The sequence below is a fragment of the Aphis gossypii genome, chromosome 2 (genome assembly GCF_020184175.1).
Source record: "Aphis gossypii isolate Hap1 chromosome 2, ASM2018417v2, whole genome shotgun sequence".
Taxonomy (NCBI): Eukaryota; Metazoa; Arthropoda; class Insecta; order Hemiptera; family Aphididae; genus Aphis; species Aphis gossypii.
The window spans coordinates 3956211-3971415 of record NC_065531.1 but is presented as its reverse complement, the minus strand read 5'-3'; the positions used below and the strand labels follow the sequence as shown (position 1 = coordinate 3971415).

The 15205-nt window shown below is 29.0% G+C and overlaps 1 long non-coding RNA gene across 2 annotated transcripts in view; it reads left to right on the top strand.

Annotated features, from left to right (window-relative positions):
* LOC114126693 (uncharacterized) overlaps positions 1-15205 on the top strand; it is a 179344-nt gene that overhangs the window by 7731 nt on the left and 156408 nt on the right. For both annotated transcript variants that reach the window (XR_007604475.1, XR_007604474.1), the window contains exon 2: positions 8740-8872. This is a non-coding gene — a long non-coding RNA (uncharacterized LOC114126693). The remainder of the gene's footprint in view (positions 1-8739; positions 8873-15205) is intronic.

Here is a 15205-nt window from a genome sequence, read left to right as displayed (position 1 = left end):
TATATAAATCACTCTAAAAACAATTATTAAGTTAAATATTGTTTTGATTTAAGGTTAAATTATAAATTCAGGTTTTAGTGATTTACTCTGGGTCTTATGATCCTTATTCTAGATTCGACTGTAGACCGAGTTTAATCGTACCTGATATAGGTAAAAATAGATAATGGTCTAGTAGCTTAGTTCTGCCTCCCAAATGTGTATGTACTGAATAATTAGTGAAGAATAACGTTTTCTTATTTTCCTAATGAAGAATATTATTGATTAATAACGAAATTACAATACTGTTTCTCAAATTTGGCGAATGCTTAGATAAAAAAACTACGTTGAAAGCCCGAAAAAACTTTAAAGAACAAAGATTAAACATAATATTTTGGGATTAAACACAACCTGCATTATAATCATTTCTCAAGAAAAATATATTTTGAATTTTCACAAAAAAACTCTTTGTATTTGAAGTTTATCTGGCCATAGTTTACTGTGCACACTTATGAAATTGAACGTTGTTAGTTTTTATTTTTAATACCAAAGGAGAGGACAGAATCACGTTACTAGAGATTGAAGTGCTCAAAGAAAACTAAAAAAATAAAAAAATAAAATTATAATTGTTTTCTGGAAAAGAGAAAATATGTTCCAAATAATCTAAGTACTATGGTTATATTTATGTGGTTTATTTATTTTGTATACTCCAAGCAATTTCGATACAGACACCTGTAGTAAAATAAACCATACAAACTTATAAGTTAATTTACCACTATATACCTAGATACACAATAACGCGTGTTTTTAAGTTAGAATGTCAAGCATTGATAAATCGCAAATTAAACACGTAGGTATGCCATTCATATACTTACAACCGGAAAGAAAATCTCTTATTTGAATGATAAATAATAATATTCAGTTGACTGTTATTGAAGGATATAATATTATTATTAAATATTAAATTTATTAATAACATACCTATAAATTGGGTCCAATAAAACATATAGGTGGCCAATATTAAACAACTAAATAAAAAAAACAATTATAACCATGTAAAACTATTCCTCACATACCTATTTAGGTACAATTTTAGTGTAGTTTTATATTTATCACATTGACTGTTTTATTGAAAAATACTAAGGGTCGGGGTCAAAAATGGTTGTCGAACTTAACTTTTACTCTCCTATGATTAATCATAAAAGTTGAAGCAATGCATGTTGCATATTATGCCATAATCCATTGGACTGTTTTTGGGCTTAAGAATGAATCTGATATTTTATTATTAGAGTTATTTATAATAATATTATAAGAGTGATTTTCACACGGATCCTAAAATAATAAAATATGAAAATATACATTAAAATATTATTATACTAAGTGTGTATTATATACGACTTTGCGCATGTTTTATCGTATGGCGGCCATTCGACATACTCGCACAGAGCAAGATTGTACACAACGGATGCGTTTGTGCTTAACATTAATATACATACTTACATATTGTGAGCGTTAACACGGAGTAGAGGAACACAGTATAGTTTTTCAGTAACTTTAATGAAAAAAACACAAGGATGACCTGCCCTGTGGCCTGTGCATTTAAGGGTGGGCGAGTTAATGAACAAGATTTACTTAAGTAATGGGCTACCTTATAATTAAAAGTTAAGTCAACATTAAGGAAATTATTATAATAGCTGATAAACAATATACAAGCGGCTACAAGCTTAAAGTTGATATGGAGAAAACCCAGCTGTTAAAAAGAAGTTAATTACTGTTTTCTTAATTACTGCACCTCTGTTACACACTCGCACATGTATAGTGAATATTCACTTATAATTTTTTTTTCAAATAGTTAATAATTAAATATTTTTACTAAAATGCTCCCTATAAATTATACTAATATTTTTTTGTTAATTGACTATTGAACATTATCCATACTGGTTAGGTTAGGCTATACTATTGACACAAACTTGCAATTATTTAAATTTATAAAATATTTATTCTGTTGTTTATATTAAAATTCGTTGTGAATACAGCGAACGATTGAACATACAAATAAATAAATAATTAGTCTTATTTGCAGTTTAGGATATTATAACCTATGTATAAATATGCTATATCATGCATGATTTTAATAATGTTTAACTTAAATTCTAATTAACTGGAAAAATACAAGTATTGTTACGATGGTTCAGTAACTGATCAAGTGATTAAGTCAATTAACATTTGAAGTTAAATTAACCAACTTGTCGAATTAAAAAGTTCTAAAAAAAAAATTATAACTTTATAACTTAGTTTTAGTCAATTATCGGAGCGGAGCTCTGTGTATGTATAATAATGGCGATGACTCTCACGTACAATAATAATAACAATGTATATTGTGTGTAGGTATTCAGTTGTGCGACCGCTGCGAGAATATTGGAAGTAGCGAACCTACATAATAATATAATAACATTAATGTATGAACTTTGCGACCCCAAACGCGCGGGGTCCTGTACGCGCGGAATACTGCTACGTGCCAGTGCAACCGTCTGTAATTACGTGTGTGCGGTACGGCTGGTAGCAGCAGCAGCAGCAGCAGCAAGTAGTAGTAATGATTTCAGAATAAAATTAGAACCGTAGGTAGGAATAATATATACGCTGGCGAGTGTATTATTATTATTATTCGGCTGTATTTCGTTTTCACCGGAATATTCGTAAACTTAGATATATATATATATATATTTGTGCGCGCGCGCATTACACACACGTGCAGTACGGATATCTACGCGTATACATTATATTATTATTATGATACGGTCTTCGTCGTCTTCGTTATTATTATTGTTATTATCGTAAGCGCGTATTCGCCGCCGAGACGGACTACGATGATGATGAAAATAATAATAATATCATATAGGTCCTATACGTGTGCGGACGACGACGAAGACGTGACTACATGTATGCGTTTTTTTTCCACGCTAGATAAATTATAAATAATAATGTACTTATACTATTGAGTGCTCCTTCTCGCAGGTACGCGGACTACTACTACTAGGTATTACTACTACTACTATACTGCCTACTGCTGCAGAAGCGAATCTTCTCGTCGTTATTATTTTTATTATAGATTTGAAACGGACGAAAGTACGCGCCGTGCGCGGTTTAATATTATTCATATTATACAGGGTGATTTACCAAACATGCTCAACCCGATTTTTCCAACATTTGGTATGATATAAAAACTTTATTTTTTTTTGACAAGATCTTACCATTTTTTGTGTATATATAAATTGTATAATATATGTATATGATGTTCATGATTTTAAAATTTGACTAGTATTAATGTCCTAAAATTGTATGATTTTCAAAATTTGATAGAATGAAAAAACTCTGTACCTAGGTACTAAACACAACGTAGGTATATATTTTATACTATATTTCTTATGAAAAATCATTGTTAAGGACCATCATATTATATTATGCCCTCAGAACAAAAAGTGTATTAACTCAGAATTTATAGGTACAGGTATATTGATTTGAATAAAATGGATTAAAATTTACTAAAAAGAAATAATAATACATGACGTGCTGAACAGGTACAGTGACAAAAAGTACAGATTTGTGTTGGAAAATATAGGTACTTATGAGTAAGTTTGGTTTGTGAACTCTACCCTGTATTACACTTCAATTATTTCGACTAGGCGAGAGCGCGAGTTAAAGATCCTTAATAAAGGATCTGCCGACGATAGTTTCGGGTATTAACTGTATATCACGATATTACAATACATATATGTGCGTGTGTGTCCGCGCCACAGCAAATGCTTGTGTTATACGATAGTATAATACAGACAGGACTTACCTATATACCTACCTATGCGTATGTAATATTACATGGCGGTGGCCCGGTAGGTACATGTATATTACATATGTGTAGAAACCACATAGACTTTACTGGTACGTGACCAAAGTAATAATAATGATAATACTGTACGATGGTAGCAATGTACCTATAATATTATATACCTTCGTATTATATTGTTTGTTGTGTTATACATACGAGACGGGTGCGTATTACACGTGTGCGTTATTATATTATATACTGTATGCCGTGGCGCGCGCCGATTATTAACTTTATATTATACTGAATGATAGTATCGTCATTATTATTAGAGGGGAAGTGTAACGGGGTGGTACGGGGGAGGATGGAAAACAAAAAAAAAAAATTGTAAAGAAAGACCGAAAACGAATATTATTAGACGATCCTTATTGTAAATATCTACGTACCTATATCATATATAATACACCCGTCATTCCGCATTCGTCGCAGTACGAGCGCGCGGTGTCGAAAGTGAGAATATTATTATATTATTATTTTTCGTCATAATTTATGTAAGCTTATACATCTTATAATATTATAATAATGATGATGCACGATGAAAAGAAAAACCTCGTGTCGAGGTCGATGAGAGAGAGCATTGTCGGTGTATGTGTGCAGTGTACGAGGAAAAACTGCGTGGTCGGTAGATTTGACTTTTTGTTCTACTCTTAACATCTCGTCGTAGTTTCATATTCTCTCCTCTACCCCCTTTACCCGTTTTCTTTTTTTTTTTACCGATTGCGTTTTTACTTTTGGATGAAGATTATTATAGGTACTTATACTTAGTCCGTCTTCTTCCTATTCTTCTTTTCGTGTTACCGTGTCGGTATATATCACCGTACAAAGCTAATATTACACGTCTATTAGTACAATATATTTTTGTTGTTATTATTATTATTATATGACTATCATAGCTCGTCTAGTCGTTTGTTGGCGGCGTTTGCCAATCTAATAGGTTTTTCTCTTCCTGGGCTGACTGTGAACATATTATATATGATAATAACGTTAATAATAGTGTAGTAGTAGTATTAGTAGTAAAAACACTTTCTGAACAACGAGGTGGGTGTGGAAAAAAACAAAATTAACAATACTCTTCAACCTCGGGAAACTATATTACGACAAAGGTCTCGTAGTTTTTTTTAGTGCTTTTGTATTTTACTATTATTATTTAAAATGCTTTTTACACATAGTAAATATTTTCTTTTTTTCTTTTTCTATGTTGATTTAAACATAATATGAAATCAACTCTCTCATTATTTTTTCGTTTTTATACACAGTTATCATCTACTATAAAAAAGAAATATCATTTGTAATGCGGACTTGTTTCTTTGAAGCTGCCGAAAATGGCGCAACCGTAAAAAAATCTGTGAAATGTAATATTATTATAATAATATGTAAGTAAGTATATTATGACAATAAAACTAATATTTCGTAGCGTTTTGGTGTAGGTTTATATAGTTATTTATTTTAGTAATATCCGGAATTGTTCAATTTTCTAGTAAAACTGTACTCGTGAAGTTTTAAAACCGATCTAAAAATTGTAATTTTTAACACAATAGTTAATGTTAATAACTTTTGACCATCCATACTTTATTTGGATTTTAAAAACGAAATATAATTTCGTGGTAATACTATGGTGTAGATGATAATATTGACATTGCCAACATATATATATTTTGTTTTGTTAAAAAAAAATTATCTGATCATGCGCACACACTATATTATATTGAATAGCTTAGTTGTATCTGTAGTATAAAAAAAAATTAATTGTCGTAAAGAAAAAAATGCGTCACAGACATTAGGACATTATAGGTGTTATTATATAGGTACATATACGGATTTGAATAAACATACTGTAACGGTAGGCGCTCGGGCATGATAAGTTATTTTTATACAGATAGCTGTATATTATAGTTAGGTAACCTGCAGCGACCGTGTTCCGGCTTCCGTGTTCCTTTTTCGTCAATATTATTAGTCATGTACCTACCTATATATGCGACGCCTTTATTGTGTTATTATTATTATTATGTTCCACTATCAATACAATACACCATTTCGCTTTGAGTTTTTATATTTGTATACAGACAAAAGCTTCGTTCATCCATATAGGCGCAAATCCATATAAATGCACTGCGCAGGTATTATTTTGGTGTTTTGTATAGGTAGTAGGTACGTAATATTATATTAAATAATAGTATATTTGACCCTAGATATATAAACAGTGTGCTTTTATACTGAGTGTATAATCAAGATCTGTCAATTTAACATTTAATTTCCATCTAAAATTAACTACACTCCGTAACAAAAAAAAAAAAAATTACACATAAATACAGAGTAATTCACAAAATATCCTCATTTTTTTCCCAGCATTAATTGTTTCTTAAGGTTAAAGAATTTAATAATGGATCAAAAGAATTTTTAAATAAACCTATAAAAAGAAGGTGTCTCTAATCAAATTTTTTAGTAGAATTTGAAAATTTGAGGACTATTCTGTAGCAGTATAAACTTATGTTTTTCAAATTAAATCACTCTTTTTTTTATTCATTAATAAAATTTTTATATAAAATATATTTTAATTTAATATACATTATTATAGTTACCTACTCGTAAAATGTCAATAAATTATAAAATGTTAATAATAATATTAGTACCAAACAAGTACTATAATTTGAAAATCATCATAATCCTTTACAGTGGCGTGACTAGGACCAGGTTAGGTGGTTTAGTGGTGGGAGAGGGTAATGTGGATATTTCATAATTGTCACAAGTTATAAAAAGTAAAACAAACAAATATTTAAGCCTCATAATTTATAATAATTCGTACATTATTTATATATTAATATTAAAAAAAAAACCTAAAGGATGACATATAACCCATACTTAGTTACATCATTGATCCCTTAAATATTTTTATATACTATTTGAGACTTATTTGTTATTGTAAAGATTTTGTTTTCATTACAATGTCGCAGCATCGACATGTTACACGTATATACCTAATGTATTATATTATCGTTGAAAATTAGAATTGTCCGTCAGGTTAGCATGAATAGCTTCCCAAAAACTTACTTGTATATCATAAAGTATTAATATGGTTCCACTTTATTTTTCATACTTAATTATTCAATATATTTCCTACCTCTATTTAATGGACATATAAGTAACTATACTCATAATAATACAGTATGATTCTTTTATCAAACAATACATATTATTTAAAAATCTATTTAAGTTTTTATGAAATTGTTATTTTTACTTCGATTGAAAATTAAGTAAAAAAAAATAAAAATATTCTTAAAACCTTTAATATATTTTAAAATAATATGTATTTTTAGATAAAAGAACCACCCAGCATACAGGACCGTTTTAGTGACACAGTTAATAAAATAGTTACCTAACGTGATGGTGGCAGTGGAGAATCGCTAAGGGATATTTTCGATTTTCTCAGTGCACGAGTGCTAATTAGTAATTGACCGAATAATGGGCGAATTTTAAACCTTTCGAAAACTGTAGATCGTGCAACTCAAAACGGGTTTTTTGTGTTGCACCCGTGTGGCTGTGTGTTGTTCACCTGAGATAATATTACATAGATTAACGTTGGGACGAGGATTTCTACGGTGCACCTTATCTGAATATTTTATTCGTTGGACGCAGATTACATAATAATAATATTATCTTATAATTGTAAATCGTTGTTACTATAATATAGTAAATAATATTATAATATCTTGTATGTATACGGGGTCGCGGGGATATGTATGTTACTATGTTAGTCTATGTATACGATGATATACGCCAAGAATACTTACTCAAGGATTATATTATTATTTTCAAATATGTCAATTTTTCACATGTCCTGCAGTGATACAAACTTATTTATTTATCAAATGAGAATCATTCTATCTCTATCACTAATTAGCTATTACTAATAAGTAATACGTTTTTATCTATTTATTATTTACTATTTATTTATTTGCTATTTTTTTTTTTTTAATGCTGTTATATGAGTACCCATCTAAATCAAAATTCAAACGAGTTAATTATTTCTGAGTTATTAAATCAAGAATAATAGTATGCAAGTATAAAATATATGTAATATTTAATATAAAACTTATTATAATCAATGTTTACTATTTATAAAATGTCAATAGAATAGGTAATATACCTAGTATAAATTACTATGAACATTTTCAAATAATCGTAACCTTCATATCTTTGAAACCTTTTATTCTCAGTAAAAAATATTAAATAACTCAAAAATGGCTTGTTCAGTTTTCGATTTAGGTTAATCAACATTTTCAAAAAAGTCTTAATAATTTATTGGAAAAATAGCATTTTCAATATCAGATATCTTCTTTAAAATTATAAATTTTATAATTTATAATTGTTTAAAATGTAAAATAAAAAAAGTACACACAAGACTTAATAACTGTTATGATTCTATTATTATGTAGGTTTGTTATTAATATGTATGTTATTAGTAATGCCAGCAGTAATAATATAAATGGCGTAAATATGCAGATATGATCGTTAGTATCACGGAAACGAAAGAAAAATACGACATAGGTACCATGCTTGATATATGTATTATACTATATAGAAGGTGATCATTAAGAAAAAATCTAAATAATTATGTATATTTATACAACTTATTTAAATCTAATCGTCGCTGTTTTTCAGTCTATACATAATATTATATAGATTATCTGCAGGATATTATGTATAGATATTTTTTAAAACATAATATAAAAATAAGTAAATTACATACCTCTAAAACCGTTGTGGGTACCTGATAACCATGTACGTATAATCTATACAAAAAAAAACTACCCCAAAATAACACCCTTACAGTTTATACGCACATTTTATAGTCATTAGAAATTATATTGTTTTTTCTTTTACAGGTACACTGAAATTCGCCAACCGTGACGTGGTAATCCACCCTCGGCATTTTAACCCGGTCACACAGCCACACAGGTCCGGCAAACAACCGGCACTAATTTCGGGGAATTTTTTCCTTCACGGCACACACGCGTGGTATAATAAGTATTAAACTATATAATATTTAAATAATATATAGTTATATAAAAACAATATATTAAAATATAAATTTCTACGTATCTATATTGTGAATTGGCTATTGAAGTTACATTATAGATTTAAAATATGTTAGCTAGTTTATTAAAAAATGTATCAATATTATTATTTTATAATTGTACCTTGTTAGTTACAGAGCATTATATTAATCTTCTTTAATTTATAAATAATATGTAACTCTCGACCCCCAGCTATCAAACTTAGACAAATACTGTCATTAAAATTGTTATTTTACAAGCGTGGTAATTAAAAAGGTTTTTTATTTTATTTATAGTAGTAAATATTATAAAAGACGTAGGTACATATTACATATTTCGTTCCTATAATATATTTTATACATCTACTTAATTATTTTTTATTTATTTGATTTAATTTATTAAGACCAAAAGAGTTCTGTCTAAAATTTACTTTAATTCCGATAAATGCACTTAATATGTAGATAGGTATTTGACATTTTTTCTTTAATTTATAAAATATATACAAAAAGCTTATATTGAACTTTTATTGAAAACAAAATACATATTATTATGTAATTTATTTTCATATTTAGTGAAAAAAAATTTCAAGATCAAGTAATTAAATTTATTTAGGTGAATGCTTATAAATTATGAAAACATTAAACAACTATAATAATATCTATGTAAAAATATCAATACATATAAATTTATTAAAAAATACCATTAAATTCAATAAAAATGAAAAAAATGACATAAAAAATAAAAATAATAAAAATGTTAAAATATGTGAAATAAAAGTTTCAAAAATTAATTCATTATTACATAATTCATACATTTCAAACATTGTGCTATAGGAAAACTGTACTACAATAGGTTGAAAAAACAATAATTTTTTTGTAAATTCACAACCCGCCAATCACAAATATATTATTATTGGATAATAATATGATGTATATTTACTTTTGATCTATTTTTGACATTGGTACATACTAAATTTACATCATAATCTAAAATATTATTACGACTTGTAAAGGACCACAATCCACATTTTATATTTTGTCATGACGGTCTTCAGCCTTTTGCCCCTATACGTACTCGTATACCTATTAGTTGCAAAATATGTAAATACCTATGTGCAGCAAGTGAAATGAATTCCATAACACAATCGATGTATATACAAAGTGATTCATCAAGCAATGCTTGAAAACCATATTTCCAAATTCTTCATATTTGTTTGTATTACTTAAGAAGTACCCTGTGAAGATACTAACTTTTGTTCTTCAAACGACAACTCTGTTTTTAAAGTAAATCATTTTTTTGAAAATGTTTATTTGTATCAAAATCAAAATTCAAATAAGTAGTTTTTTTAATTATTTAACTTGTATACCTACTAAGAATAATTATATAGGTCCATATAAAAGATTTAAAAGTTATAATAATTTAAAAATTTTATTAATTAATAATTTATAAAAATTGTCCATTGATTACACATACTAACTCCTAGATCATTTATTAAATCTATTTTATATGTTTTTATAACTAATTTTAATTAGGTATAATATTATTTTTATTCCATAAATTTTTTTATAATGGAAAAACTACTCGTTTGATGTTCGAAATTTGAATTAAGTACATTCTCTAAGTAATTTATATTGTAAAAAAATGAGTTTTAAGTAATATAAAAAAATTTCAAGAATTGAAAATAGGACTTTAAGTAAGTATATTAAAAATCAGAATTTGAATAATTTCGTTGTGAGATAAAAAAAAAAATGGGCGTGAGCATGCTCGGTGAATCACTCTGTACACGTATAGGTACCAATGTGAAATTTATTTCGTCCAGCATACAAATATATAATATAGTGCATGAGTGACGAGAGGCGGACGGCGCACCGAGTGGTAAAAGGGACGAAATAATAATAATATATTCGCCGGAATAAAACGAAAAACCGTCGATTCGTTCACGCTCGATGGGGTTGTTTTTTTCGTAGAAACGTCACATCAAAGTCAAACGCACGCAATTGTTTAACGTCCACGGCAGGGCGGTGGTGGGGAAGGGGAAACCGTGCAGCGTTACATGGAAGCACCGAGCCGAGCTGTTATACATATGTATATATAAATCAAAGTAGGTAGGTATGCATTAGGTACATTATATAATATATGCCTATGCGTATTATGATGCCATTGTGACGAGAAAATATTATGTTCGGACCGACCTTTTTTCGCGTTCTTTTGTGTCCGATTATATTTGTTGTCCGCTGGACCGGCGTGCTCTCTCATAACATACGAGATGGTATATAAGGCTCTTGGAGATGCACGTACCTACGTACCCTATATAGATCATCAAAAGCGATATGATCGCCACGGCAGTGTCAATCTCGGTCAGCAGTCAGTCACCGCGGCGACTGTAATAATATAATGCGAGTGCGTATACACTGCAGTACCTAAAATACATAATAATCGTCTTCGTGTGCGTGTGTACATCACGACGGATTGACGCGTATTATATAATGCGTGTGTGGTCCGTGAGTGTAACTACTACTATTATACGGTGGTAGAAGGTAGCATGAGCGGCGGTAGAAGAATAAAATAATAATACGCGTCGTCGTAGTCGTCGTTATACTGCGGGTACGAGTTTTCGGGACGGGCTGCCGATGACACAAAAAAAAGCCCGGCATGTCGCATGATGATATGCACATATACCTACGTTGATATGTGCACAATCATACTATTCTATAGGTCAAGTAAAGAGAAAAAAAGCTGTATTGTTGTAGGTTAGGTAGGTATATTCGGGCGTATGGGTAGATACAAGTATATTAATATGAATAGGTTGAAGTCTCGTCAAAAGTTTAGAAAAATAGTTTTGTTAAATAATTACGTATACAATAATCAATATTCTGAGTTCCTATCGAGCCGATTGTCATCAAATCGTCTACAGTCTACACTGAGATTGGGGGAGTGCTCCTTGCTTTGTTTTCAACCCCTGTGGCTTGCTAATATATGAATTTCGTTTTGTTCACTGAAACCGAATAACTATGTTATTCCTATAAAGGGTTTTTGTTGATTACAGAATTAAAGTTTTAAAATTTTTTTTAGTAAACTAGCAGACCCACGCCATGCATTACAATGTATTTTTTTTTTTTTTTAATAAAAAGAAAATAATATTCAATTAATTTCTAATTATTTAATGTTTTTATATTTGTAACTTATAAAAAAAATTTATTGACCTATCTTAACAAATTTTTCAGTGACTGTCTTAAGATAATGTATCAGAAAGGTCTTTAAAATAGTTTGCACAACGTTCAAAACTATACCAAGTGCCATGTACAATCCACCAAAAGTTGGATTGACCATTTTGCTAGTCGAATCAGTTCAAAAATAGCGAAGTTATGCTCAATGTCTATTAGGTAATGCATTAAAACTAAAATACACCGATATAGCGCCGTATTTAAGTTTATTTTTTTTTCAATCGAAATCGAATTAGTATAGTTATAGTATATATAATATATATAACCATATAGGTACTTATATATATATATATAAAAGTACTATCTGTATATAAGAACGTCACAGCGGGGGCACTGTGAATATATAATACAATTTTGTACACAATTTTTCTGTAGATAACTTGTCTTTTCCCCCTCTGGAGTAGCCCGGTGGGCATTTAAGGGTTGTAGCTTCTCGCGCGGTGGTAGTGTTGTTGTTGTCAATCAAATCTACGTCGCTGTCGAAGTTATTTTTCATATATATATATATATATATATATATATAGAGCCCGAAGATATAACACGATATTGTGTATACTGTGTATATATATATATATATATTATCATGTATATATGCACTTGCGGGGAGAAATGAATTTCGATCGGTGCGCATACATATAATAATGTTTATAATAGTATTGTTGTGCACTCTCATTTCGACATTTCGTCGTTTTGCGCTGTATACGACTCTTGTGCCGTGGTTATTCGCATAGCTTATAATAACGTTATATTCATCCAACCACAAGCTCGCCGCGTTTTCCGCGTCATTCGATTATATTCAATGTATAATAATTCATATAGGTAGCACATCCGAACGTCACAAAACTATACATTATTCATTTTATGGTTGGCGCGGAGCGGACCATTCGATCACGGAATATATCACTATAATATTACAATAATATATTATAATTTATAATAACATTATTATATTATACAGCATTACAGCGTTGGTTAATTTTACTTTCTCGAGTTTGAGACGAGTATGTAACATTATTATATTATGGGAACATTGAAACGAATAAAGTGTTTTTTTCCTTCTTCTAAAAATGATTTTCAATCAAAAACTTTCGATTTCCAATCCTTGATTATCACGCGTGTGATATAATAACGTTTCACTTGCGTCCATTAAATATGGGACGGTAGTAGTTATGTTATTATAATGTTATAGTGGCGTAGATGGTTTACATATTGTCATTACAAATATTATGCTTATGTGGATTTGTGTACGGTTAAATACAATTTTCACCATATCCTCAGTAATTCTATTAAGAATATATCAAAGTGTCCTAAGTTGTCCTCGCTCATATAATATAAATTATAAAACTATAAACACCTCTGAATTCACTAATTGTTATAGTAAGTTAATTTTCAATTATAGTTCAAATAATATATTATAACTGAGGATTTATATGAAAAACAATAATATATAGAAACAGAGCGATTCGCCAAATTCGCTTTTTTTTCTTAGTAATTGATACATTCTAATTTTGATTTTGATAATTTTTTATTATATACTTTAAGTCCTTATTTTTTTTTACTTAGAGTTTGCATGAAATTTGAGGAATGACCTGTGGTGATAGAAATTTATATTATTCAAATGAATACTATAAGTTTTAGTACTAGTATAAGTAGTGTGGAATTTAAAAAATCAGAATTTGAATAAATAATGCATTATAAAAATAAAAATTTATGAATGGGACGAGAATGTTCCATGAATCGCTACGTGTGCAGTACATGATTTTCGAACGCTAATAACTCATAATACGATTATCAAAATATTATTTTTTAAAGGTAATAAGTATTGTTTTATACTCATACATTTGTGTGCCTCGTTAATTGTTAGTTGATATCGAAGCAATTATCATAGCACATATTGCCTTTGTACATTTGGCATTTAGCATATTAATATCATTATTATATTTTATTTTTTGCTACTTACATATTAAGCAAGGCAGTATGTGTTGACGGCGTTGATTTCTGCGTATTAATATTCACGCGAGTGTATATCATACGATAAAGGTAATAATACTGTCTTAAACGTTTGAATTTTCTTTTGCTGTTTATTAGTCTTTTGTTTTTGGAAATCAAACATCGTATCGAGCGACGATTACGGTACAGTATAATAATTATATTATTCAGTATATATACGTATATATTTTATTCGTCGATGTATTATTCTTATCCCTTTTCCTACCAATTGAATTCTGTTTTCATTAACTTTGTCGCTCTCGGGAATACTAATAAATCTCGATATTATGCAGATTATAAAATATAATTATAAGTCGACGACAAAAAATAATAATCATTTCCTCTCGGTGCAGTTGTTCTTTTATTCGTTATTATTCTTGTACCTTCAGTATATTACGTATAATATTGTAACGTAATAATAATATTCTTATAACACTGATTTTACAATTTACAATGACTTTTGGATTAAAACAAACAAAAACAATATTTTTTTCGGCTGTATATAATATCTTATCACATATACACATCACCCTTTGTTGAGTGGGATTTTTATTTTCACAGTTTCGGACCAAGTCTCTCACGAACAATCAGATATCGGAAATGTACGCGCATTGCAGTACGCATCCGCGCTGCTGCCTTTGTTGTACAATAATATCTTCCTGCAGTAGGTAGTTATTTATATATGTTTCTTTTGTTTCAAAAAATATTATTTTTATTTTTTTTTATACTCGTGAATTTATAATGCACAAAACAAAAGTTTTCGACGCGTTTGAAAAAAAAAAACGCATGCTCAATGTTCTGGAAACTAACTATATAAATGATTTGCCGTTCTAAATCATTGTTATCAATGTTATTATCATAATACCATACAACTATTATTTTATTTATTAAAAAAATTAGTTTTCAACAATGAATTTCCACGTTTTGAGTAAATATAAGACCCTATATTTACCTATAGGAGAAGAAAAGAAATTATGAATACTGTAAAGTTAACACTTTTAAAATAATCATTGCAGTATAGGTATATTACCTACACGAATGATTATTATAATATTCTTTTCTATTTTTATTGTCATTATTTT